Source organism: Zalophus californianus, chromosome 15 (assembly GCF_009762305.2).
Source record: "Zalophus californianus isolate mZalCal1 chromosome 15, mZalCal1.pri.v2, whole genome shotgun sequence".
In the NCBI taxonomy this organism is placed as follows: domain Eukaryota; kingdom Metazoa; phylum Chordata; class Mammalia; order Carnivora; family Otariidae; genus Zalophus; species Zalophus californianus.
In genome coordinates, this window is record NC_045609.1 from 67,960,828 (window position 1) to 67,987,592 (window position 26,765).

General features: G+C 38.1%; 1 long non-coding RNA gene across 1 annotated transcript in view; it reads right to left on the reverse strand.

Annotated features, from left to right (window-relative positions):
• The window catches only part of LOC113923479, a 30,512-nt gene extending 10,591 nt beyond the window's left edge, over positions 1 to 19,921 (reverse strand). The window contains exons 1-2 of the long non-coding RNA XR_003520339.1: positions 19,830 to 19,921; positions 17,774 to 17,914 (exon numbers count right to left, since the gene is read on the reverse strand). This is a non-coding gene — a long non-coding RNA (uncharacterized LOC113923479). The remainder of the gene's footprint in view (positions 1 to 17,773; positions 17,915 to 19,829) is intronic.
• Positions 19,922 to 26,765: the final 6,844 nt, after the last annotated feature.

Genomic DNA, 26,765 nt, shown 5'->3' on the forward strand with positions numbered 1-26,765 from the left:
CACAGATCCTTCAATGGATGTAGCCATTAGATGATATTTTCCAACACACTCATTATTTTATAAAAATAACATATATTGGGGTGCATACGGCCCTTCTTTTCACTACATCTGTGTCTTTGGGGTAAATACCCAGGAGTGCAATTGCTGGGTCATAGGGTAGCTCTATTTTTAATTTTTTGAGGAACCTCCACACTGTTTTCCAAAGTGGCTGCACCAACTTGCATTCCCACCAACAGTGTAAGAGGGTTCTTCTTTCTCCACAACCTCTCCAACATTTGTTGTTTCTTGCCTTGTCAATTTTTGCCATTCTAACTGGTGTAAGGTGGTATCTCAATGTGGTTTGGATTTGAATTTCCCTGATGGCTAATGATGATGAAAGGAAGGGGAGATGCACCATGAGAGACTATGGACTCAGAGAAACAAACTGAGGGTTCTAGAGGGGAGGGGGGAGGGGGGAGGGGAGATGGGTTAGCCCGGTGATGGGCATTAAGGAGGGCACGTTCTGCGTGGAGCACTGGGTGTTATATGCAAACAATGAATTGTGGATCACTACATCAAAAACTAATGAAGTATTGTATGGTGATGAACATAACATAATAAAATAAAAATTTTTAAAAAATGAAAAAATAACATATATTAATTTTAGAAAATGAGCAGGATCTTGGTTTCCTGCCAATTCTAAAAAAAAAAAAATCCAAAAGAGCTGATGGCCTAATCCCTCACGTCTTACTGACCCCAGGCCTTCTAAACAAGTGCTGTCCCATCCATCCTTCTTATGAAATATACACATTATGCTACATTTAGAAATACATCAGTGTGGAATTTCATTCTTCATGGTGAAAGCATTAAGCACATCTGCTGTTAAAGTTTTCCATCATATGTATAGATAAGGAAATAAACTGTCATCATACTAGAGATGTTTTAATGTTCTTTAAGCATATTATTTGCACATTTGATTGTAAGCCATCAAAGAGTGCTTTCCAGAAGATTTTTTTCTTCGTAGGGAGAAAAGAGATAGAAGTGCATTTGTAATTATAGAAACATGCAAAATGTATTTGAAACATCCAAGGTAGGTATAATTTCATAATGCCAAGTGATAAGGAATATATTGAAATAATTATCTCTTTCTTATTAATAATTACTATTTCTATAAGGGAGATAGATGGAGAAATTTATCTAGAGGTTATACCTTTAAATAGCTATATTAAAAGCAGTTAGAAAATGACTTCTGAAGTCTGGGTGCAATTGAAGTGGATTTGGCCAGGCCATTTCCATCACAATAGGATTTTTGAAGTGGAGTGCAAAGGGAAAAAAGGGCCCATTACAGACAGATCACCTGATCCAGCCCTAGAGATAATGTGAAATTGTTCCATAAGGTAATGTCTGCAGGGCTTTATCCAAAATAGTCTGAAGTGGATAGTCAGAAAAATGCACAGTTCTAATAACCCTCCTCCTTTATTTTTAGCATGAAACCCTAATGGCAGTAATGACTAGTCTGCCTACTCATTCATCTTCCATTAAAGATGTAAATGAAAGCAGTATCTTGGGGGACCACCATCCATGGGGAGAGTTGCTTGCAGGTCCTACATAATAAAGAGGAGAGAGCTAAGGTAACATCATGTGCTTTTTAAAGCCCCAACTCATCTGGCATTGGTAAAATATGCTTTATCCCACGGGGAGCCTGAGAAAATGAAAAGCCTGAAGGACATGGAAGTGAATTGCATGGGCTGTGTCAAGGCGGGGGTGGAAGACACCTTGAATTGCACATATATACCTCTTCTTGAGTCTCATCTGTAGAAAAGACTACTGATCCTTGAGCAGGAAAGAGACATCTATGTGTTATGTTCTTTCTACAGTACAGCAACCAAATGTCAAATTAATCAGTCTAAGATCCAGTGTCATAAATCATATCCTAACTCTTGTACTACTACATGGACAATTAAGTCACAGAGAAAGTAAGATTTAGATGGCACTATTTAAAAATACTGTGGCCTAATACAGGGTCTCCCATATACACAGATACTCCAGGATTGTATCAGTGCCAACAATGGTCAAGGCATTTTCCTTGACATTTTTATGTTATTTAACATTTGATGCCATTATCACGAGGGAAGATCATCTGGGTTCCCTTGATTTCATGGACTCCTTCCTTTCATTCCATGGACTTCTATTGATTTCACACTCTCGCTTTCTCAAAACTCCAGAAACTACCACCCTCTGTGTTAAGATAAACAGACCCTGCCATCTTCAGCTCTTTAGAAGACACATAAGGAAAAGAGAAACAAATTTGGGAGGAAAGAGATCTGGACAGATACATCAGGTTAGATAGTATCCATCATAGGCATCATTATTCACAATTAATCTGTCCTGCATTCTGAGTGTAAATTGTTCAGATAAAACAAAAATGCATTGTCTGAAGTAGTGTTCTGGTTCAGTAGAGAGTAGTTAGAAATACAAAAATATATAGATGCACATATGATGGACCCCATTTGGACTTCTAAAATTAACTGAGGAGGGGAGCCTGGGTAGCCCAGTCAATTAAGCATCCAACCCTTGATTTTGGTTCAGGTTGTGATCTTAGGATCATGAAATTGAGCCCTGAGTAGGGCTCCATGCTCAGCACAGGGTTGGCCTAAGACTCTCTCGCCCAGTCAAGGTGCCTGAGTGGATCAGCTGATTGAGGATCTGACTCTTGGTTTCTGCTCAGGTCATGATCTCATGGGTTGTGGGATGGAGTCCCATGTCAGGCCCTCTGCTCAGTGGGGAGTCTGCTTGAGAGTCTCTCTCTTCCTTTCCCTCTGCCCCTCCCTCCACTCTTGCACTCTCTCTCTCAAATAAATAATCTTCAATAGAAAAAAAAAAAAAGACTCTCTTTCCCAGTGTAGCCACTCTGGAAAACAGTATGGAGATTCCTCAAAAAGTTAAAAAGAGAACTATCCTACAACTCAGCAATTGCACTACTTATCCAGAAGATATAAAAATACTGTTTAGAAGGGGCACATGCACCCCAGTGTTTACAGCAGCAATGTCCACAATAGCCAAAATATGGAAAGAGCTCAGATGTCCACCAACAGATAAATAAAGATGTGGTGTACACACACACACACACACACACACACACACACACACACACACACACACACACACACACACACAATGGAATACTACTCAGCCATCAAAAAGAATGAAATCTTACCATTTGCAATGAGGTGGACAGAACTAGAAAGTATTATGCTAAGTGAAATAAGTCATTCATAGAAAGACAAATGCCATTTGATTTCACTCATATATGGAATTTAAGAAATAAAACATGAACATAGGGGAAAGGAAGAAAAAACAAAATAAGATAAAAACAGAGAGAGAGGCAAACCATATGAGACTCTTAATTACAAGAAACAAACTGAGGGTTGCTGGAGGGGAGGTAAGTGGAAGGATGGGGTAACTGGGTGATGGGCATTAAGGAGGGCACATGATATAATGAGCACTGGGTGTATATGCAACTGCTGAATCACTAAATTCTACCCCTGAAACTAGCAATACACTATATGTTAGCTAACTTGAATTAAAAAAAAAAAAATTCTCTTCCTCTGCCCCTCCCCCCATCCCTGCTCTCCCCTCTCTCTCTCTCCCTCTCAAATAAATAACTAAATAAATCTTTAAAAAATAAAATAACTGATTACTTTAATTAACTGAGGAGATTTTTAGGGCCAGGGAATAAGGGCAGAAGGCTAGCAAGAAAGTGGGTGCTAGCCATCATTGTGATTTCTACATTAAATATTAATGTGACCTTATTTGTCCACAAAGCCTCTTGTGGGTGATAACATACCAGCCACTATCTCTCAAACTAGATTATAAACCTTTGAATTTAAAGGTTGTGTCATTTACTTTTATATCCACAAGCCTAAAAGAGTAAAACAGTATTTAGAACATAGAAGAAATCCATTAAATGTTAGTTAAATGGATAAATATGTAAATATTGAATGAATATAAATAATGTACACCTACCCACCATAGAAACTAAAGGGACAGTCTCCACTAGTAACTGTGTCTTTATTGTTTTCTGCTAAATTATTAGGGTAACAATCACCCGTTCCTGACGTTCACTGAAATCAGGCAAGAAAACAGTAAGTTTGTGATGGGACGAAAAAATTCTTCCTCTAGCCTTCAAGGTTTTCCAGCTGGACTAAGAATTAAATTTACATGAGACAGATTAGCAGGGGAAAAAAAAAAAACAAAAAAACCCTAAAGTTTCATTACAGGCACACAGAGGCCCAATAATTAAATTGAGAACTAAAGAAACGACCAAGGCAGATGTTTTTTATACATTTTAAACAGAGACAATAAATTTGTGAGGAATTGACAAGATAAAGAAAACAGGTGTTTAGGGGCGCCTGGGTGGCTCAGTTGGTTAAGCGTCTTCCTTCCGCTCAGGTCATTGATCCCAGGGTCCCGGGATCGAGCCCCGCATCGGGCTCCCTGCTCCACGGGGAGTCTGATTCTCCCTCTCCCTCTGAGGCTCCCCCTGCTTGTTCTCTCTATCAAATAAATAAATTTTTAAAAAAGAAAACAGGTGTTTAGAAGCTTTAATTAGAAGGTGACTCTAAGCAGAATTTAGGCTAAGGTAGTAGATTAGAAAAAAGTAAAAAGCAACATGGTTTGTTTCTGTAGTGTTCTTAGCTTTGAAGTCCAATGGGGATAAGGTGATAAGAATGTCTTTTTACTTCTTAGGGCAGGGAAGGTATATTTCATATAAAGAATTTGTTTCTTGTGCTTAGGGACACAAAGGAGTATCTGAGTATCCTTGTACTAGTTGTTTAAGTAACTCTTATTTAAAATGATCAACATGCCAAAATGGCACTTTTGGGGGCAGCCTGCCCTTGGCCCCTACATTCAGAACAAGAAAAAGATAAAAATCATGTAAATCAAAGAGGACACGTCTAAAAGAAGTAAATGTCTTTGGGGGATAACAATGTCGATGTAAATTCATCGATTGTAACAACTTTGTCACTGGAGTGCTGGATGTCAATAGGGGGAGGCTGTGCGTGTGCGGAGACAGAAGGTATATGAAACTCTGTAATTTCTATTCAGTTTTGCTGTGAAACTAATATTACTCTAAAAAATAAAGTTTATAATTTCTAAAAAAGTAAACATTGGGCTGAAAAGAATGAAAACATGTAGTCCTTAGAAGCAAAACCAGGCATTTTCCTAAGGTATGCAGGCATTGCTTTTATTATTTTACATATCTTACCTCATTTAATTCTCTAAAAATTCCATGAAGGAAGTGCTATTACCCATATTTTCCTCTGTGCTCTTGTCTGATGCCTTTTCTAAGGCATCACAGCTACTTAGAGTACAGGTGGGATTTGAACCCAGACCACCTGGCCGCAGGGATTATACTCTCAAACTCTACTCTTTCCTGCCTCACAAATGGATGCTGCTTCTCCACAGGAGATGAAGCAGACTACAAAAAGCTTTTTCAGTCCCTTATTACATAAATCAGGAAAAAAAAAATCACATGGCTCCAATTTCACTAAAGCTTGGAAAATTAAACACATACACACACACACACACACACACACGTAATTTGGAGTTTGATATCTGTTCTTTCTCAAATCTAGTATCTTCTTCAAAACTCAGGGACTGCACAATAGCCAAACTGTGGAAAGAGCCAAGATGTCCATCGACGGATGAATGGATAAAGAAGATGTGGTATATATACACAATGGCATATTATGCAGCCATCAAAAGGAATGAGATCTTGCCATTTGCAACGACGTGGATGGAACTGGAGGGTGTTATGCTGAGTGAAATAAGTCAATCAGAGAAAGACATGTATCATATGACCTCACTGATATGAGGAATTCTTAATCTCAGGAACAAACTGAGGGTTGCTGGAGTGGTTGGGGGTGGGAGAGATGGGGTGGCTGGGTGATGGACATTGGGGAGGGTATGTGCTACGGTGAGTGCCTGAATTGTGCAAGACTATTGAATCACAGATCTGTACTTCTGAAGCGAATGACGCAACATATTTTAAGAAAAAAGAAAAAGAAGAAGATAGCAGGAGAGGAAGAATGAAGGGGAGTAAGTCAGAGGGGGAGACGAACCAGGAGAGATGATGGACTCTGAAAAACAAACTGAGGCTTCTAGAGGGGAGGAGGGTGGGGGGATGGGTTTGCCTGGTGATGGGTATTGAGGAGGGCACATTCTGCATGGAGCACTGGGTGTTATGAACAAACAATGAATCATGGAACAGTACACCAAAACAAATTATGTAATATATGGTGATTAACATAACAATTAAAAAATTAAAAAAAAAACTCAGGGACTGCAAGACTCAAATGCTATCACAATTTTCCTTTTGTTACTATTCAAAGATTAGAACTTCTGGGACACCACAAAGATAACTAGCATGTGTTATTTCAAGTTCCTCATCACACTATTGAATAAAATCCCACAGAATAGGAACCTTAGTCAAGTGGAGCAGGTTTTAGCAATGTATGATACAGTCAGATTCTACCCTTATCTCAGTGCCTGCAGCCCAAGCCTTTCTACACTAGAAAGGATTTACCAGTCTCCTGAGGGACAAAGAAAAGTAAACCTCAGAAAAGAGAGTGCTCACAATGGCAGGAATACCAATGCCGCAGGGTGACTGTAGCAATAAACAGGGGTTAGTGCATCCAAGGCATATGCTGCCTGACATTAGAAAGTAATATCAAATGAAAGATGTTTATTGAATGGGCCTCTAAAACAGACAAATACCCAATCGCATAGCTGATGAAAAAGATTAGCTTGCTACTAAACATTAAATGGATCAATAATCTATTAACTCTAACCTTGTTAGTAGGAGCTTGCAGTACAATATGTGACCTGCCTTTTTAAACAAGCTGTCTTCAATGTCTATCTTTGACTAAAATAATTTTTTCCATATTTGGCAATGATATACTTAATATTCCATATTACAGGTTTCCCCCATTATCTAAAAGTAGAGCTTCCCTATGAAAACTTTCTTAAGCCTTTCAAAATAGCATAAAGAGAAGAAGCAATTACCATTACTTTATATGGAAATTTTTTTAGTGCTCCCAAACCCAAAAAATAACTTCTCTTAGGCTTTTCTGATACCTTAGAACACATCTTGCTAATGGATGCACAAAATAAATCGAGATAAAGCACAGAGGCTACACAGTCTGGAGCTTTGGCAGCTGATGCTGAGATGCTGAGTGTAGTTCCTGGGGAAGGAGCTTGGCAGGGCCACTCTTGCTACTCAGGGTACACTGTCTCTGTAAAGGTTTACTACAAAACAATCCCTGAATGCTATTTTTGCTTTTCAACCTTTTTTTTTTTTTTTTGAAAAGCAAAAATCCTCTTCGGATGTCTTTTGGTTAGCGAAAACAGGTAAGCAAGGCAGCAGAACACAAACTTTGGAAAAGCAGCACAAACCTGTACATCAAATTGAATTTTTACCTTTCTTCAAAGACTGTTCACCTTCAAGGCCTTTCAAGATCATTACATATTATCATTTTATTTGGATGATAATAGCATGATTTTTATTTTATGAGCAGAAGCCACAGCAGAGACCTAGACAATAGTCAGTGAATCTCCACAGTCATAATGAAATGTTATGAAGTCGTTGGTGACAAATCATATTCATAAAGTCATTGTCTTATTAGCATAAATATTCTCATCCACATTCACCTACAGGCAAGAGTGAGAAAAGAGTCAGTAAATGACCATGCAGAAAATGTTCTGATGGAGAAATGCAGGGAGAATGAGAGTGAGAGAAGTTTAAGAGTGAAATCTCCATATTCATGCCAGTTAAAAGAGAGTGTATCTTGTAAAATAAAAGTGTGTTGGAGGGGGATGATTAGTAAACTTGACTGTTTCTTTCTGTTCTCTGTTATTATTTCCCTCCTGTGACAAACTTCAGGATGGAGAGCAATGGCAAACCCTATGTATAAATGAAAGAGGGGATTATGTAGGAAATATGCTATTCCAATGATCTGGCAACAGTTGGGGACACTGCTTCATGCTGGTATGTTTCAGCCAGACCTCTAGCTGCAAATATAAGTTTCTCTTCTAAGTAAACCTTAGTTCCTGCTATCATCCAAACCTACTCATCAGAATTTCCAATGCTGCCAATCTTAAGAAGGTAGGATAGGAAAGAACAAAAGTTCTGAAATAAAGTATATTCTCATGAAACCAACATAAAGTAGAGTGAAGCAAATGGCTAAAATAAAAGCCAGGAAAAGATAAGAAACTTCAGAACAGAAATAAGGAAGTTCCCCATAGCATTTAGAATGAACAAATATTGAAATGACTGTCCAAGGAGGTTTCATAAGCCCTTTGAGCTAGTTAGCAAATTTTACAGGGAAGTGTGGGCTATCCTTAACATCAGCCAAATGTTTGTAGGGACTTTTGGAAATTAATGGAGAAAAAGAGAAGATTATCATTGGAAATTTAAAGACTCCTGAGTCCACACAAATCCTCAGGCAACTAGCTTTCAACCAGTATGTATTTGACATCTATCTTCTAGATTGCTACGCCACGTACTAAAGATATAAAAATGAAAAGTCAGCATCCCTACTCTCAAAAGTTTAAAAAGTTTGGAGAGGACTGGCTGAGCTTTTGGATGGATACAGCCACCTATGGCAAAAACGTGGGAAAACAATCTCAAATGGTTTAGACAGTCAAATACAAGGCAACAACAGAATCCAAGAATCATCAGCATCTCCACAGCATCGTAAAAGAAAGGAAAACTGGAAGAGAAGGAAATATTAGATTCTTCTTTTATAAAACCTGTTGGAAAGTTTAGTCTTTCTGAATTTGTGTTTGTGTATTTTCTGTGTGTGTGTGTGTGTGTGTGTGTGTGTGTGTGTGTGTGTTGTCATATTTGGAGACTGAGTTAAATCTTTTCAACTGCCAACTTCTTACCTTGTTTTTTCCTGTTTATTCAAATTTCTATAATATACAAATTTCTGTTTATAAAGCAGGCAAAATTTGAGTTATTATAAATACGATATTGACTTTTTAATTTTATTTTTGATGTAGTATAACATGTGAGGAATAAACCAAAAATGAATAAGACAGGTTTTGAAATGAGACAGACCATGTAATTAATTTCTGTTATTTACTCAGTATATAGCCTTGAACAAGTATAATTTCTGCGAATATTCAGGTTCCTCATCTATAAAATGGAGGTAATTAGACTTAGGAAGAGTAAGCAAGGTAGTACAGACAAGTGTGGGTATAGTTTCTGGGGCAGAAAATCACTCAAATATTGATGATATTGACCACATTTTATTAAGAAATTATTATATTCATATATATATAGGTAGATAGAGACAGAGAGAGAGAGAAACATTTTCTTCTTTATTCCTCAGAAAATATCACAAAGCAGGAATAATTATTATTATCCCATTTTCAAATAAGGAAACCAAGGTTTGCAAAGTTTTGATTACTTTCCCTTTTTAGATAAATCTTTTCCTGGAAGGACTGAAGTATCATATTTGCTTTGAGTTTTTTGGAATTGTGGGGGATAATGTACAGTTTGCAGGTCATATATAGTATGGCCTTATACTTTATCTCCACATGGGGATACTTTTGAAAGAGGGAAAGGATGCTAAATGGATGGGGTGCCAAGAAAACATAAACATGAAGTGTTCTGGGTAAAATAGAACTTGTTAGTAGTTATTTGTAATTTTAAACCCCAAAAAAGTATGAAAGAAGGATGTTCTCTGATCACAACAAAACTATAAATAACAAAATTAAATAATACTTCCAAACTACCCAGGGTCAAAGAAGAAATCACAAACAATTAGAAAATATTTTGAATGAAATGATAGTGAAAACCCAACTATCAAAATCTGTGGGATGTAACTCATGCCATAGTTAGAAACAAATTTACAGTTGTAATGTTTATATTAGAAAAGAAGAAACCTCTAAAGTCAATGTTCTAATATCTCACCTTAAGAAGCTAAGAAGAAGAACAAATTAAGTCAAAAGTAAAGACAAGGCAATAAAGAGTGAAAATCAATAAAATGGAAAACAGAAAATCAATGAATCCAAAAGCTGGTTCTTTGAAAAGGTCAATAAAGCTGATAAATTTCTAAGTAGACTGATTTTAAAAAAGAGGGAAGAAATAAGTTATCAGTATCAGGAATGAAAGGGGGACATCACTACAGAGCCTACAGATAATATGAACAACTTTTTCTTACTAATTTGACAACTTAGATGAAATGGAAAATTCCTTGAACTACACAAATTACAAAATCAAACACAAAACAAAGTAGCAAATGTTAATAGCCATGGAACTATTAAAGAATTTGATCCATAGGAAAAAATTTTCCACTAGGAAAATCCAAGCCCAAATGGCTTCACTGATGAATTCATTTATGTAAAAAACAAAACCAAAACAATAGAAATTGATTAGTGATGCCTTATACATAGTAGGCTTTTTCCTATTCTTATTTAACCTCTCTGGGCCTTAGTTTCTTCTTGTGTAAACAGGAATTTCTATACCAAAACCTCATAGGCTTGCAAAATGATTAATTATGATACTTGATTTGCAGGCTTTAGCACAGTGCCTGTCATATTGAAGTATTTAATAAGTGCTAATCATTAACTTTTATTATTTTATCTCAATATTACATGATAGTCATCTAAATATATTAAATCCACCAAATTTTTCTTTTTTCTTCCCTTGAAATGATTTCTCCCAAATCTTGTAACCAAATATGGAAAAACTATGAACTTGGGAAATTATAAAGACAAGTTTAGATGCAGAACAAAACAAAGCCAAACAAACAAGCAAAAGCTTTCACTATCCTTTGTTTAAAAAGAAAAGCCAAGAATCGGAGGAACATTTGTTATAAGACTGGTTCTGCCAGTTACTGCCCATCTAAAACTGCCACCTATAGATTCAGTTCTGCTTTATTTCTAAGATAAATCCAGACTTAGAGCAGAAAAGACTTGTGTATTTTCATCCTTACCTCTTACTCTCCTGCTCTAAACCATGGACCCTTAACTAAGACCAGACCATTCTTACTGGGATTTCCAGAAAGGTAAGATTCAGTACTGACTGTTAGACACCTTTACTCTCCAGTCACATTCCTTTTTATTCTGATACTATTGAATTACTTCTGGTTTCTCAGCTATACTCCAGTCCTGTTCTCTCTGCAGCAATACTTTCTACCACACCCCTACCCAGTACCTCCAGTTTATAAAACATGGCACCTGCATTTGTCCTTTCAAAAATTATACCCTGGAACTGTCCTCAAAACTGATGCACAGCTTTCTTGTTGCAGTCCTGTAGAGCACGTAATGACTCAGAACAAATGTAGCAGTCCTCCAAATGGAATTTCTAAACAAATGGGCTCCACAGACTGATTATTTTAAAAATGTCTCAGTCGCCTAGACACAGATGAGCAAATGCTCTCAGCATCTTTTTGAAATCTTTGGTGAGCCTGCCAGAATGCAATGTTGGTGTTTTTAAGTGCATTGGACAGAGCTGAGTTGATTTTTAGTTTTATCTGTCAAAAAACTCAATCAAAAAATGGTTTTTATGGGAGCGCCTGGGTGGCTCAGTCGTTAAGCGTCTGCCTTTGGCTCGGGTCATGATCCCGGGGTCCTGGGATCGAGCCCCACATCAGGCTCCCTGCTCCACGGGAAGCCTGCTTCTCCCTCTCCTGCTCCCCCTGCTTGTGTTCCCTCTCTCGTTGTGTCTCTCTCTGTCAAATAATAAATAAAATCTTTTAAAAAAATGGTTTTTATGAACCCATTTGTTAAATGCTCCACACTGTACTGGAAGCTATAGGGGATTAAAAAGAAGAGTAAACCACAGTTCATGACTTCAAAGACTTTACAATCCAGTTGTGGATACACACACACACACACACACACACACACACACACCATTCACAAAACAAGATTACACAATAAAAAATGAAAAATTAATAATGATAATCTCTACCTATTGAGGTCCTACAGGACTGAGCACTTTACAAAGGAGATTCTGCAGCCTTACAACTCTGTATTCTCTCTTATCTTTTCCCCATTTTCACAGTTAGCAAAATAGGCAGAACCAAGTCTATCCAATGCCAAAGCTCATGCCCCTTCCTCTAAAAAAAAAAACAAAACAAACAAAGCAAAATAAAATAAATGCAAAATCCTGGGTTCCTCTTCAGATTCTTATTCTGTTGAGGTCTGGCCTTTGATACCTTTTTCTTTAGGATGTCAGGTGATCTACTGGAGGAGGAGAACTGAACTAAAACAATAGTCACCATATCACCCATATACACAATACATAATATGCAAAGAATATAGGTATTAAGAAAGTTTGGTAGTTGATAATTATCAGCAGGAAACCTGGAATGAAACAACTTCCTCTACAACAGATATTTCCCAACCACAAATACTTCAATGTTAATCAACTTGTTCCAAAGTCATAACTTGACTATATAACTTGACTATATGTATATATAAAAGTATATATTTATACATATATATTAATAAGAGATTATATTGTATCTTCACAAGTACCATTTCATTTTAAGCATCATAAGAATTAGGGAGTGAGTAGGGGTAGTTACTTTATTTATTTATTTCCTACTGAGAAAACCAAAAGCCAAAATTACTACAGGTCACACAGCTAACCAGTGACTAAACACTGTGCTCATTTCATTATTTCACTCTGACTGGCCCACTCCCATATCCCTACAGCTCAGTGACACTGAGGACTGGCTCCTTATCTGCGTGACCCAATACAAAATGAAAATTCAGAGCTCCTTGTTCAAAATGTGTCCAGAATTTCAAGACAGCAACTGCACAGTATTAAACCAAGTGCAAAGTCCTTCTAACTAACTGCACAGGTACATGCCCATAAAGCTGGCCCAATGACACCACTGCAAATTAAACCATAAAATCAATAATTCAAGGAGCTACTAATTGAACAAGGCAAAGGGTACAGACGCATTAAAAATAATCACTTCTCCAGGAAGCACTGCAAAAGTACCTGTGACAGATGCAATCCAAGCTGTATGATCATAATCACCCTCCTCTAAGTAAATTATTCAGATTAGGAAATGCATGCCCATCAGCTTTTGGTGAAATTAGATAAACGCATTTCTTCCCAAGTTACTCACTGAACACATTAATATGCATTTTTCCCAAATGTAATGAATTGACATACTTCAGATCGTGACAAGGTGAAGGCATCAGAAAGTTGATTCAAGAGCAGAAAAACCATCAAATTAACTTGTAGCTTTCAGCAAACCCACCCTATTTGGCCTATGCTTCCAGCATGTCCTTTCAGAATAAACGGCTTCAGAAAGGGAGCTAGGCAGATGCTTTCACAACAGAGTAAGAGCTGAAATAAACACCTGACAGTGCTGGCAATGAATAGCAGATGTTCTCAGGGGAACTGGGACCCGTGGTTTGAATTCCAAGAGTAACATGATCTTCTGGAATGTAGAAAAACCCACTGTTGTCTGTAACTTCTGTAGAATCCCTCAACACTGTAAAACTAATTGGGTTAAGAGCCAGCTCCATTCCTTGTGAAGGAACAGTGAGGAACCAGCACATTCCTCTTCTTGTCTCTTATCCGTACTTCGATCTTAGAAAATCTCTGAAAACTGGAAATCCCATCAAGAAAACTCCAGAATGAGTTTTGAACCAGAAAATGTGTAATTAGGAAGTGGAGGAGGGAAGGAAAATTCCTAAATGAATAAAATGTGTCTTTTTTCATTCAAAATAAGATAAACGTGATCTAGAAAAAAAAGAAAAAGCATTTAAATCTATCAAACATGAACAAGGGAAAAGTTACAGAAATGTTTCTTTTATTCTTCAAAACAAACATCTACAGATTACAATTTCTTATTGGGCAGCAATCATCTACACCATTTGGTAGTAAATATAAAGAGTTGCCCTTCCTGGAGTTCAACCAATCTGTATTCCAACCCCCAATATGGGTGAGCTTGATTATGGATGTTAGGTTCTTTTGATCTGTAAGTAACAAAACTAACTTAAGCAAATAGGAAATGATACCAGGGTTTATTACTAAATCCAAGAAATAGTTGTATATCCAGGTCATAGGATCGGGCTTGGGGGGGGGGGGGTGCGTGATCAGGACAGCTCCAAGGACCTCAAATGGACTTTGTGGCTCTCTCCTCTTGGTCTCTTCCATCACAGCAACTTGGTCTCTGCTGAAAGATTCAGCAGAGTTCATGTAGAGAATATATCCACACTCGAAACTCTTTTAATGCAGGTGTATTAAGTTGAATGCATTTTATTCATAAGTATCACTTGCAGCTCACACAGCCAAAGGTACTAAAATGTTCACAAATACCCAAAAGATTTTGAACATGAATGTTAGTTCTAGGACAGGAGAGTGTTATTTTCAGGCTCCTTTCACTTGCCCTCCTCGTGAGCGGACAAGAAATACATTTGAGTGATTGAAGATGAAAAGAACTTTTGTACTATGGGTGTGCTTAACTAAGGACAAGTGTTTCCCCGGAGATTATTACAAGGAACTAGCACAGCATAGTGATAAAGATATGGATTTTCTGAGACACAGCTGGGTTCAAATCTGAAATGATCCATTCCCTAGCCAGCTGTTTGAGACTGGGAAAGGTACAAACTATTTATGAATTTTAGTTTTTAACTAATACCATTTTCCTCTGAATATTAAGATAATGCAAAGTCGTTCTAGAGATGTGAAAAACATAGGAAGTTTCAAGGCATACACTGTAATTGTCCTGTAATCTCATCTCCTGGGCCTGCAAGTTAAAATTGCAATCAAATTCTTATAAATTTCTAATCTGTGCCTATATGAACATATATATATATTCCCCACAATCACTGTTTTGGCTGCATCCCACAGATTTTGAAGTTCTGTTTCATTTTCATTCACCTAAAACTATTTTCCCTGGCAATTTTTTCCTAGACCCATTAATAATTCAGAAGTGTGTTCCTTAATTCAAAGTTTCAGGGATTTCCAAGATATCTTCCTGTTATTGGTTTCTAATTTACTTTTGTTGTGGTCACAGAACATTCTCCATATGATTTCAATCTTTATAATTTACTGAAAATTATTTTATGGTTCAGCATGTGGTCATCTTAAGTGTTCCGTGTGCACTTGAAAAGATTGTTTTTTCTCTTCGCCGTGCACTATAAACATCAATTAGTTTGGGTTGGTTAATAGTGTTGTTCAGTCTTTTATATTATTACTGTTTTCCTGTAGCAATTATTAAATCAAATTTTAGATTAATATTTTGAAATCTCCCATCATAATTATAGGTTTATCTCTTCCTCCTTTAATTAATGCCAAACTTTGCCTATGCATTTTCAATCTATGTTATTAGGCATACACATTTAGCTTTGTTATGTTTTGTTCATAAATTAACCCTTTGTCTTTATGAAATTTTCCTCTTTGTCCCTGGAAATCTTCCTTGGTGTGAAGATGATTTTTTTCTGATATTACAGTTACTCTAGCTCTCTCAAGATTACTCATTGTATTAGATGTTTTTTAATATATTTTCAGTCCTTTTCATTAAACCTATCTCTGTCTTTTTATTTAAGTGTTTCTTGTAAATTCAATATAACTAGATCTTTGTTTGAAAGCCAATTTTACAATCTCCACTTTTAATTGTGTATTTAGATCATCTAGTTATCAACATTGTCATGTGTAAACCTATTATCTTTGCTCTTTATTTTCTACACATTAAATCTTTTCTTTGTCTCTTTTTTCGTGCCTTCTTTTGGATTTATAGAATGTTACTATATTCCATTCTTGCTCCACTTTGGCTCCTTAATTATACATCCTTGTTTCATTTTGTCAGTGGTGGCTCTGGGTTAAAATATGCATCTTTAACATATGACTGTTGTCTTCAAATACTACAGCCCTTCATGTATGATATAAGAACCTTAGAACAAGATCCTTTCATTCCCTCCCTGGTCCTTCATGCTGTTGTTAGACATTAATAGAACTTAATACAAGATATATTCTCCCCAGGTTTTGTACCAAGTCCCTTTCCCATAAGTAGTATGTGAAAAGTACCAATTTTCAACATCCTTACCAACCCCTTAGAATTGTCACATTTTAAAATTTGTGCCAATACGATATTTATGAAATAATACATCATGATTGTTTTACTTTGCATTTCCCAAATAAAATTCTTGAGGCTCAGCATCTTTTCATTATTTGTTGGCCATTGTATTTCCTTTCTGACAGTGAAAAGTTTATATATATCATACACATTTCCATGAAGTTGTCTTTTTCTTGTTGATTTGTGAGTTTTTATTTAATAGACTCTAATATTTATCCTCTATTTTATTCATTACAAATATTCTCCTTGTCTTCACCTTTTGACTTTGTTTTCTGAATTTTTAGATAGTTTTTTTTTAATTTAGTGAAGTCAAATTTCTTAATATTTTCCTTTATGGTTTGGGCTTTTTAGATCATTAAAATAAATTCTTCCCAGTTTTAATAAAATGAATAATTCCTGGACTTCCTTCTAAATGTTTAAAAATTTTGCTTTTCACATTTAAGCCCTTAATCATTCAGAATTTAAACTTTCTATTACCTTTTGTTCTGCTTTTTATGCACCCTACATACAAGTACATTCCAACATTGCATTGCATCCCTTTTTACCTCAATCCTGACTTTTTTATAGTTCAGCTTAGTTACCCCTTCCTTCATGAAGCTTTCCTTGACTACTCCAGCCCTCAATGACTTTCCCTCCTCAACTTCCTAAGACATTTATCACTGAGCTTTGCTATTAATTGATGCCTATGCATGGCTGAGAATTAGAAGGCTCTGCAACATTCAGGCAGATAATCTTAATGAATCAAGAGGGCCAGAACTGAAGCCTATAAACAGAATGGAGAATGGAATAGCACAAGTCTTATTTCAAGGGGAGGTGCTACTCAGCCCTGTCAATTATTTCTGTGTGGTACATAAGCTCAACATGGCCAAGTCTCTTTCTCTCTTTTCTACAATAGAACCTAGGAATGTAAAATTTTTTATGTGAGATATCCTGACATTTAAATATTGCCAACTCATTTCAAGATATTTTTAAAGCTTTATGTATGTGTATTTCAGGAGTGGATGGTTATCTCCTGGTCAGATTCAGTCATCCCACTACCAGTCTCTAACCTGTGGTTTGATTGTTTCTTATTAGTTGATCAGTTTAATCATCTCTTCAATTAAATCATAAATCTCTGAGTATAGGAATACCTACTTTGTAACCACCACAGAAGCTGTCACAGGAAGAAGCTTATGATAATTGCTCTGTAAACCTCTGACTGACTGTTGATTGACGGGAGACATCATTTGTACACCCTGCGCCAAAGTCCTGTCCACACTGAGGTGCTAGGAAGAGGACTGGAGCAGATCCCACAACAAGGCACTATGACCAAGATGGCTGCCCACCCAGTGACTGTCATTCCAGTAAGGCATGCTTAGAAAATAGATCTTCCCAAAGCCAGGTCATTTCTTCCCAGGACTGCGATGCCAGGAGGGACACATTCTGGACAATCTGCCAGGATAAATTCAAGAGTTTTTAGGTACCAGTGGTACCTACGTAGTATAAAGAGCAGATGCCCAGTCCCTAGAGACACAAACAGGAGTAGAGAGAAGTAGAAAATGCCTCCAACCCCTTCTTCATCTTTTAGGAGAATAAAATCCTGCCTCTGAGGAAAGTTGTGGTATGACCATTGTTTATTTGTAATTCTGGGTCCTTACTCTGAGAATCACCAACCTCACAGTATCAAGTTCACTTACAGCCTGAAGAATGAACCCAAGGTCCATCTCTGTAGCGAAGGTAGGCTTCAATCAGGAACCAGACACTCAGATTCAAAGCTTCAGTGTATCCCTGAAGAGCTCTAGCTGAGGTGCTTGACCTCTCTGACTCTGTCTTCTCACCTTTAAAATAAGAACATTCAAATTACAACTCCCTCTTAGAGAAGCAGTATTGGGGCGGTAAGGAGCACAGACTTAAGTAAGACAAGAATTTTAACCTACTAGTTGAGTGACCCAGAGAAAGTTACTTAACTGACCTCCCTGCGCCTGAGTTTCCACACCTACAAAATGAGGATATATAGAATATATCTGACTGTGTTCCTTTGGAGACCAAATGACATTCTGCATGTAAAGCTCACTACAAATGATAGGTTTGAGTTCATGGGTGTGTGAGAAATTGGTGACTGTAAGGCATCATTATTATAGGATCTTCTGTTCCATTCTCCAGAACAAAAATATCCCCCAAACAAAGTGGCCATTCCACTGTTACTGTGTTTTGTTATTGTTATTCCTTCCTCAAGACTGCAGGGTCACGTGAAGGAAAACTTCTTAGTAGGATCTATTTCTGTTGAAAGGTAATGTGTTCCCTCCTCTGAGGCTACACAACTTTCACGCTCCGTGCCTCATGCCCACCTGGAAACAGGCCCAGGCAAAAGCACTTCTGTGGCTAGGAAGAAAATCTTCAATGATGCTTCAAAATATAACACAAAAAAAGTCCTAAAAGTTACTAAAGTGCACATCTGAGCATGTGTCTCTTTGCTGCACAGTGTCTGAATGCTCCCCCATGTACCTCTCCATATCTCTGTAAACAGCTTTCTAAGGAGATACAAAGAGGCTCCCTTCGCTCAGGATTCAGCTGCACTCACCTTCAGAGCACGGTGCCTTCTGATTTAAAATCCTGCTTAACAAAGAGGGGCACCTGTGGGGAAGGTCTGTGGAGGGACAGTCTATTGCCTACTTGCAACTCCTGCCTCTAGAGAAGTCCTGAAAATCTGAAGGTCTTCCACCCATGTAGACAGACTCATATTTAGTCAAGAGAAAGGTAAATTCTCAGATGGTCCTTGGGAAGCATTACTGCACGTGGCGAGTACCTAGAGCTCAGTAGGTACTCACTAAATACTTGTTGAAGGAATGAATTGTTTTTTAGCAACCTGAACAGGTAATCCAGAGGGCTCTCTCAGCCAGTTAAAAGATGCACAAAAAGTCAATGAAGATACTTTCTGAGGTCACTGACTTTCTCACCAGGGGAACCCTCCTGTGCAGCAAAATACTCATGGAAAAGATAGAGGTAAGGGATATGCTGATGTTCCCAGTAAGAGATAGGTAAAGAAGATATACAACACATTATGTACCCTGAGCCTATTTAAGGAAAGATTAATCTTTAAAGATAATGGGGGTTGGATTGCCTGGAGAAGCTAAAGACAGGAAAGATGGAATCCTCCCAGAATTTTATTTTATTTTAAGTAGGCTCCAAATTGGGCTTGAACTCATGACCCTGAGATCAAGACCTGAGCTGAGATCAAGAGCCGGACGCTTAACTGACTGAGCCACTCAGGTGCCCCAAAAGCCTCCCAGAATTTTGGAGCAGGGATTGGCCCTGGAGACTGTCCGGCCTAACCCTCTTATTTTGTAGTTGGAAACCTGGTGCCCAGAGAGACAAGCAGGAATACATCCAGTCCCTTAAATGACTAGTGATAAATTGGGATCAAGAACCTCAGCTTATATCCTCATCATTTGTCACCCTTTCCAAGTTCCAAGGCTCTTTACCTCCCTCTAGAATGGCTTTGAGCAGAGCAAAGACAAACTTGTCAACTTCACTAACCAGTGTATGGACCTTTATAGCCCTGGGGACTCCGTTTCCTCGAATCACCCAAACCTTTTAATAGAATGATCAAAACTTCCTTTCCTTTGGGAATCGAGAAGAAACCCTCCCTTTCCACACAGGCCCACTATTTAGAACATGGGTGAAATGGTCACAAGCTTTATGCAAACCTTATTGTTAGCAAGAGGAGTTTGAGATTACCTCGTTATTACTTACCCTCTGACTCAGGATGATGAACTCCTGGTGATGTAGCAGGGGAGTATCAGGTGCCCGTACTTTCTGATGAAATCAAATCTCTTCCTGAGAGTTTGGAAGCAGAAAAAAATACATATATAACAAACAGTTTCTTCGGTAGGGTGCCCCCCAAAATGTCCCAGGAATAATCCTAAGGTTTACGTAGCATGTGTTTTTATAAATCAGTCATCATTTAACTTTGTTCAAGCAAACTGCCAAATTGATGCTGCTATCAAGGTGATTCAATAGCCTTTTTTATCTGCCCCAGAATCCCAGTTATCTCTTACACACCATACTCTCTCTGCCCCCACCCTGCCCTCCACACACATTTGCAACTGCCTCTCTTGAAAGCAACAGGCTGCCACCCACTGGCAAGAAATCAGCCATGAGGATCCACAGGCAGGATCACAAGACCCTTGAGAAGAAAAATGTCAGGCTAAAATTTGTTGGTTCTTAAAAGGTGCTTCTTAGAAAGTGACCCTCAGAGAAATGTTACCAGGATTTAGTTTGCTAGGACATGAAAAGAAAATATATAAGAAAAAAAAAAGAACATCAAAGCAAAACCTATAAGAGAAAGAATTTTTCCTCGCTGATTCTGCCACTTTAAGCTTAGCACTTACAGGCACAGCATGCTTTCTTCTGCATTTCCTTTCTCCCAAGAACAATAAAAAAAAAAAAACCTCAGGATTGAAAGACTTTACTATACCTCTTGAATCCCCCGCCCTGACATCAGGACTTCATCTAGCTGCCCAGTCTGCTCAAATAGGTGCAGCAATTTTGGACTTGTAACCCTCCTGAGAAGCTCATCCCATGTTTATATATGTCTACTTTACATTCCTGCGTGGTGAACAGAAAAAAATCAGTGGAAATCCCAACTAGTAAACAAAATAAGGGAACAATGTTATTCTCACTAGTAATCACAGAAATGAACTTTAAAACATTAACGTGCTGTTTTTCACCCAGGAGGATAGTAGAAATATTTGTCATTGATAATACCTCCCATATAAACAAAGATGCAATAAAATTAGCACTTACTTACACATATACTGCTGGTAGCAATACAAATTGTTACCACTTTTTAGGAAAGCACAGTGATATACAGAGTTCACACTCTTTGACCCAGTGGACACGGTTCTCGGAATATTCATCAAAAAATAACGCAAGGGAAAAAGAAGTTATACACACAAATATATCCACTGCAGGTTTGTTTTGAAATGACCTACTTTTCTAACAGGTCAGAGATATGTAACATTACAGAATTCGCTTACAGTACAATGTTAGATTTAAAAAGCACAATGCTGTAATCAGCCAGAATCTTCCTTATAAGCACTAGAGATCCACTTTCGTTAGTTTCACCCCAAAAAGTATATACTTAGGTAATTCCCTGGGACCCAGAAAACCAGGGAGGGAGCCACCTGGCCAGGAATGTGATACGCTAATCCCAGGAAGATACAGTGGATGTTGCTGCCCAGGCCCAAACACCCATGCCTGCAGGGCTGGCAGCCTCAGCACCAGGACATAGAGTCATGGGCTGTGCTGCCTCCCCACCTGGCACAGCCATCCGGTGCTCCGTCTCTGCATCTTCCCATCAGCCGCTTTCAGTTCAGGTCTGAGGTGGGGTGTGGGTGACCATTCGTGAGCTTCAGAAGATGCTGGGAAAGTGAGGCCCTGGCTTTTGCAGATGTGACAGTGATTTAGAGGGTCCCCCAAAGATTTTTGCCAAAAAAGATTTAATGCTGAATGATCAGAAGGTAATGAAAATGGCCCACCAGAAACAAACAAAAAATATTATATTATGATCACAACCAGTAAAAATGATTTACACTAGGGAAGGACTGAAAGAGACTAGAGTCACACATAGAAGCTTGGGTGATTTTTTTTCTTTTTTCCTAATGGCTTATATTCCTAAATTAAATGTCCTATTAAAATGCAAACTATTTGTATTGCTTTCTTAGAGCAGCCATAACTAATTACCACAAACTGGGTGGCTTAAAACAGCAGAAACTTATTCTCTCACAGGTTGGAGGCCAGAAGTGGGAGACTGAGTTGCCAGCAGGGCCATGCTCCCTCTGAAGGATCCAGGGAAGAATTCTTCCTTGACTCTTCCTAGATTCTACTGGTTGCTAGCAATCTTTGACATTCCTTGGCTTGCTGCCAGACCACTCCAATCCCTGCTTCTGTTGTCACATGGCCTTCCTCCCTCTATGTTTGTCTAAATTACCCTCTAATCTGGTATGACTTCATCTTAACTTGGTTATTTCTGCAAAGACTCTATTTCTAAATAATGTGCCATTCACAGGTTCCAGGCAAATATGAATTTTAGGGGTTACATTTTTCAACCCAGTGCAATATTCTAGAGATGTCTTTCTTTTGTTGAGGCAAAAATCGAGCTTCTCTCATCAGGGATTGGACCTTTAGTTCTTTGAAACCCAAACATGCCTTCCATTATATCACCTAGCATTGGGCGCAGTACATATTAACACAGAGTAAACACTTGATGAGTAAGAGAGACAAGGAATATATTAGGCATGGAGGGAAAATGCATAAATTCAAAAGAAATAAATAAATGAATCATTCTATATGGAGCTCATTTTCTTTAAGATTTTATATATTTACTTGAGAGAGAGTGAAAGTGAGAGAGATCACAGAGGGAGAGGGAGAAGCAGACTCCCGGCTGAGTGAAGAGCCCAGTGCGGGGCTCAATCCCAGGACCCTGGGATCATGACCTGAGCTGAAGGCAGATGACGCCTAACCGACTGAGCCACCCAGGCGCCCCTATATGGAGCTCATTTTAAAATCTTCCACAACCTCAGAGATAATTTCTTCAATCTCTTCATAATCAATTCCAATATCATCATCATCATCACCATCATCTACTAAAGGATCTGACAAAAATCACATCTGCATGTCCTTCTCATCAGTATCACAGTAAGGACTGCTTCCTAAATAGAACCCATAACAACAACAAAACAAATAATCCATTACCTTGAGCTAAAGTCTCTCAACTCAAATTTAAGGTAACATTAAGAAAAGCTATAAAATAGATAATTTCATTGATAGGTGATCTTCATGTTTTGAAAAGATAGACAGATAAATGGGTAAGTATGGTGAGACAACAGGTTAGGCAAGGTAAGCAGTCTAGGAGTGTTGAGTGGGTTGGGAAGATATGTGTGTAGGTGAATAGATACGCAGTGCAGATTAGCAGAATAGTAGATAAAATTCACCTGTAGCCTATCTGCATTTCCCATTTTCCATTTTCCAAGTTTCTTAAACTCCCAGATGACAATACCCTGGGAAAAAGCAAAAAACAGGAAAGGGCTATATTGTGACAGGTTGGGCTTTGGGAATCTGAGCACAGGTTAAATTTATTAGAGGGTAGAAAGGCGAACGCTAGCCACTTGGCACCAGCAGTCATAAATTCAAAGCATTCCAAGTATCATGCCCTTACCACACAGCACATTTCAGTTCTTCACTCTCAGAATCCTTAATTACCCATCACTGTATGGGCTCTTTGATTTCTCATAGTCATTCCTTTATCCCCACTTCAGGAAAACTGAAATCCAGCTCCTGGGAGCCCTCTTGCCTAGCTGTTTGGGAACAGACATCAGCAGCAAAGAGCAAAAAGGGCAGACTTCTATCAATTCAAGGGCTCCAAGGCTCTGAGTTACTTCATGTTTGCTACTATAATCCTATTTGAAATGCTCCCAGGAAGCTCACGGTAGCTCGCAGTTGACCCCAAGAGTAATTACTTTTATACAATGAATAACAGTCCTAATTTATTACTGTGCACAACAGTATGTGCCTATTTTGTTGAATAAACATAAGCTCACCTCAGATACCACTGAGGAACATGGAGATATTTCCACAGAAGCCCCTGTCCTGCATGACTACACCCGGAGAAAGAAAAAGTAATTCAAAATAGGCCAACACATTAGTTTTGCAATCTATAAAAGTTATCAACATGCTCAGATACTGTCCCAAACACTCAAAGATAGGTCTTTACTTCTCTTGAGCTACTTATAATCTCAAGAGCCAACACTAGAGACAGAAAATAAGATGAAGACATATATCAGGAACAAAACATGTGTCAATTAGAATGTATTTATTAGGGAGTTAATATTTAAAAAGCTCATGAACAGGGGCTTAAATAATAAAGACATTTGTGTTTACATCAACAGGGAGTTTGAAGGCAGGAGATTCAGTGGAGCAACCCAGTGTCATCTTCAAAAACCTATGTTCTTTGTGTCCTCTGTTCTGTCATCCTCAGAGTATTGGCTCTTCATTCTTAGGTTTGAGCCTTCACCATTGCAAGATGGTGGTCAAAGTTCCAAACTCATTCAAGGCAAAAAGACAATAAAACCATCTATGGACCTAAACAAATGTCTCTAGTCTTAAGGTCAAATAAGGGATAATTCCATTACATCTGTAAATATTTCCCAGGAAATTCGTGGACAGTTTCCTCCCATCCCCCACTCCAATTAATAAGAACGAAGAATTTAACCATGCAGAGGCAAAACTCAAAATAAAGCCAGTTTGCACTATAATGCAGCAAAAATAATATTACTTAGTACTTATGGGTATTTATCCATAGAAAACAAAAATGCTGACTCAAAAAGATATATATACCCCATGTTCATTGCAGCATTATTTATAAGAGCCAAGACATGGAAACAAACCACTGTTCACTAATAGCTGAATGGATAGAGAAAAGTACGGTATATATATATATATATATATATATATATGTATGTATGTATATATATATGAATATTATTCAGCCATAATAAAGAATGGAATCTTGCCATTTGCTACAACATAGATAGACCTTGAGGGCATTATGCTAAGCAAAACAAGTCAGACAGTGAAAGGCAAGTATCATATGATTTCATTTATATGTGGACTCAAAAAAAAAAGAAAGAAAGAAAAAATATTCATAGTTACACAGGACATATTGGTGGTTGCCAGATGCAGAGTGGCCAAAATGGGCAAAGGGGGTCAAAAGGTACAAATTTCCAGTTATAAAATAAATGTCATAAGGATGTAATGTACTGCACGGTGACTATAGTTAATAATATTGTATTGCGGGCGCCTGGGTGGCTCAGTTGGTTAAGCGACTGCCTTCAGCTCAGGTCATGATCCTGGAGTCCCGGGATCGAGGCCCGCATCGGGCTCCCTGCTCAGCAGGGGGTCTGCTTCTCCCTCTGACCCTCTTCCCTCTCCCCTCTCGTGCTCTCTGTCTCTCATTCTCTCTCTCTCAAATAAATAAATAAAATCTTTAAAAAATAATAATAATAATAATATTGTATTGCATATATGGAAGTTGCTAAGAGAATGGATCTTAAAATTTCTCATCACAAGAAAAAAAACATAACTATGTATGGTGGCAGATGTTAACTAGATTTGTTGTGAAGATCATTTCACAATGCATACAAATATTGAATCATTATGTTGTACCCCTGAAACTCATATGTCAGTTATACCTCAATTTCTTTAAAAACCCAATCAAGTTTATGAGACACAATTCTACCCTCAGAAAACAGACAACTTTTCTTCACTGGGACCTTTGTTGGACAAACTCATCAAGGAAACAACTCAGTTTGCATTACTTCCTGGCACAGGATATCTCCCTTACAAAGTCAATTATTTTTTGAAAGGCACCACATGATAGAAGATGCCTTCCCATGAGATGACTAGTTCCTTTCCTGATAAGAGTGCCAAAGGTAATACTCTGCGGTAAGCCAGGGCAAGTCCACATTTCCAATCATGAGCTACAGAGAACATTCTCAGTTGTGTGTATTTTCAAGGACTACAATATCCTGTATCTAAGCATTAAAATAGAGTGAGAATTTAAACGTCATCCTCAAAAATGTCATCAGGGATTTGATACTCCTACTACTATACACAGCAGTCTACATATACTATGACACATGGAACACTGACTGCAAGAAATTCCTTGGCGTGCTTTTTATTTCTCATCAACCAGCATCACCCCATTTCATCTGCTTAACATCTTTCTTTACTGTCCACATATTAACCTATATAATTAAGGAGCCCCAACTTGACCTTTAACTTATATTTTCTGTCCCTACCAAAAATACTCCATGAAAACAGTAGCCTTGTCCTTGGTTATTCACAATACCACAGCACATAGCACAGAGGACATGCTCGGTATCTATTTGTTAAGCAAGCTAGTAAAAGACCATGTCAAGTGATTTTCAAACATGGTTCAATTTCAAACATGGTTCAAATCTGCATTTCAGGATGTAAATTCTGAAGCTCGGAGGGATTCAATCACCTGCCCCCAAATATGAATGTATTCAATGGCTGTTGAACTTGAACTGAAGTCTGGAGTAAGCCCCCTCACTATTTGGCTACAAAGCCCATACTCTTTCCTCCAAACCACCCTGCCTTTGCTGTTTGAGTTTTCATCTGTATTTGTTTCATCCCTGTCCATCACGCATCTGCAAATTAACATTTTCAGAGATATATGAGTCTTACATTCAACTCCCTCCCTCGGTGGTTCCCTCACTCTTGCATCTATCCCTCACACAAACTACCAGGCTCTCAGACTAGGCATCTTGAAAAAAGTGTAAGATAGAAACGTACCCAGAGTAGGAGAGCCGTATCTTCCACTTTTGGTGCCCTCAGCAGAGCAGTTCCTGGCACATGGATTGTGTTAAATACGTATTGATGAATCCACTCATAGTTAATGATGATGACCACCTCTGTACAGAACTGCCAGCATGAGAAGCGTGTCATAACCTCTCTTCAGATCTCACCCAGAGCCCCACGAGGGCAGGGAGTGCGGCACATCTCTCACTATGACAGAGAAAGAATTTGAATTGAGAGAGAGACCACATTTCAAGGCTGGTTGGCAGAACCAACCTAAATATGGGTTTTCCTATAACAACCTCCAAG